Source organism: Pinus tabuliformis, chromosome 4_1 (genome assembly GCF_031772625.1).
Source record: "Pinus tabuliformis cultivar Carrire ecotype Pingquan chromosome 4_1, CPIR1, whole genome shotgun sequence".
NCBI lineage: Eukaryota > Viridiplantae > Streptophyta > Pinopsida > Pinales > Pinaceae > Pinus > Pinus tabuliformis.
Window position 1 is genome coordinate 536,950,880 of NC_142303.1, and position 2,813 is coordinate 536,953,692.

The window sequence follows — 2,813 nt, forward strand, 5'->3', positions numbered from 1 at the left end:
TTTAATGGTTTCAAGAAGTGAATTTGGAATTCTCGTGCTGCAACATGACTCAATAAGTTTTCCTACCTCTGTTTTTCCATTGATATTACCGTCTAAAATAGTAGAAAGAAAGAATAGTCTAGAATTGGTTTAACCGCCCTCTATGCTCATTTTCTGCTATTTCTTTATGTTTTCATCTGGGTTAGTAATGAATATGAATTCCATATGGCTCATGTTTCCCCTAATCCATTCATCTTTGACAGTTGTCTAGGAATTCTTAATTGCTCCTAGACAAAGCTCATTCACCTTCCCCCTTTTTAAGTCGAGTGAGAGATTCTTTATTGCCTCTCATTCCTTATCCCTCATTCCATCCTTTAAGCTTTAAGTGTTGTTTCATGAGCAGCTACCTTGCTCTTTATTTCTCTTGTGACTAAGAAAACGCACCAGCAGTCCCCCTCCTTGACTCCACGCCCAATGGTTTGAAACTTACCAAACTATGTTTTGCCTCTCTAAGTTGAGATATCTTCTTTCCCACCAAAAAACAAAACAAAAAACCCTCTGAACTCGAGACCTAGCCTAAAATCATTTTCAACAAAGCTAAATCTTAAAGAGAGAGCCCTCTCTGATTGCAGGTTGGCCAGAACCTGCAGTCCAAAGTTGGTCTGTGGTTACCTCGGCCGTATCCTTTTCCGGAGCTTAAGGACAACCTGAGTGATAACATGAGTCTTGAGTAGTTAACTTGTTTTCTTACTTCGAAAAAATGAGCTCTTAGTGAAACAAAAGCAATTTTAGAGCATACTCCAGACCTTAGATAAATAAAAAATTATTTAAAAAATAAAATAATAAATTATTAATTTATTATATAATTTATTATTTTTCTAAATTAATATAGTTTGTTGATTAAAAATATGTGTTTTCTCTTCAAAATTCGTAAATTAAAATTCAAAGGGGAATACAATTTGTTATACATTATACATAAGAGAAAACTAACCTAAACTATTTGAATATCAAAAAATTATAATATTTAATTGGTAGTAAAAGTTTATAAACATTATTAATTTTTCTTTTCAAAAATTACAAGTAGAAAATGTAAATGATAAAAATGTCATTAAGTGTTGAATTTGCATTATTTATATCACCATATTTTAATATATTGATTATTGTGAATTTAATAATTAAATAAAACTTAGTTCATGTTATACAAATTTGCAAAAGATATTAATGTGTAAAAAAATATTACTTAATTATTAGCCTAACTCAAATGATTACAAAAGCATTTAATTCAATTTATATATGAAGTTACATAAATTGAATATTTTTGGCTTTATTGTAATGAATTTGTGTAATTGATTTACACACAAGGAAAAATATATTAATTAAGTGATTACAAAAAAAAAAAAATCAATTTATGTATGAAGTAACATGAATTGAATTGTTATGGCATTTTAAACTTTGTTTTAGTTGATTTAGATGAAACTAAATGAACTTGAACCATGAGTAATATGCTCATAAAATTTGTAGCATCTCAAATCGTATTTACGCATTGTGGTAAGATTATTGATAAATACACACTCCCAATCAAAATAGAGTAAAATTTTTAAACGGAAATAGAAATATTATTTGTTTGTAACTATTACATAATTAGTTAGGTTACGAAACTATTGAGTAACCGTATTGTTCATGGAAACAAGTTCCTTAGCATGGGAGGAGTGTGGTTAATAGGACCGCATACAAAGTATTTTCATATATTTTTCTATTGAAAGGAACGCTAGAAAAAAGGATAGATTGCAAAAAAAGTTTAGGGAATGCACTATATATGGCAATTGGTTGTTAAACAAAATATATATAGACAGAAACCAGGGTGTAATGAATGTATTGAACAATGATACTCTGATAAATGTGATGTTGTTCACGACCCCTTCACCTTTTGAATCTCACTGAATGGAGATATATCATAGAGCGAAAGACTTTGACACAATACATAATGGTGGTAGATGACGAGAAGAGAAATGGTGGCGATCCCGAGGACGGACACGTAGCTATGACCATTTAATTCTTTCGCTTTTGAATTAAAGTTAGTGGCAGGGTTTTGGTATATGGCTTTAATATGGTTTATTGTATACTTCCCACCCTATGTATTGGCCTCGGGCTTGAACCCATGGGTTATCACTTTCGCCGAGGGTATCTGGAATTCATTTCTTCTTTGCTATGGTTTGGCACTGTGGGTGATCAGTGCTTTCGCCTAGTTCTTGTGATGGTTGGTAAGTATCATGCCTTGCTTGTCCCGTATGGTGGTTTGTTGTGCTTCGGTGGTTCTCTGTGGTTTGTTGGTGTTGTGCCTCTGCTTGCTCTCTGTGGTGATTCTCTGCTCTGGTTTTTGGACGGTTTTAGGTCATTTTCCACCCGCAAGTCTATTTGCCTCTGTCATTTAGCTCAGGCTTCATTTCTACTCTGTTTGTGGTGATTTGTATGTTTGATGTTGGGTCTGGTGATGGTTTAGCTCTGCAAACACAGGTTCTTGCTTGGCTATTGCACGGGACGGCTCAGTGAACTTGCTCTCAGGTAATCTTCTCGTTCCAATTGCAATTTCCCCCTTCGTTTTTGAGGTTCTAATACTCTGGCTCCTTGGTGAGCAGGCAGAACATGTTCATGGCACTTGTGTTGGTAGAAACCCTCTATTGCGGGTCTCGAATCTCATCCTCTATTGCGAAATCAATCCTCCTCCAGGTAAAACCCTCGCTCCTCTTTTGGTTTTCTGTTCATTGCTGTTTTGGTATCGTGGCCCTAACTAATCGTTTCCCTGTTCTATGGTGGTGTGCAGGCCCTTATAGGGG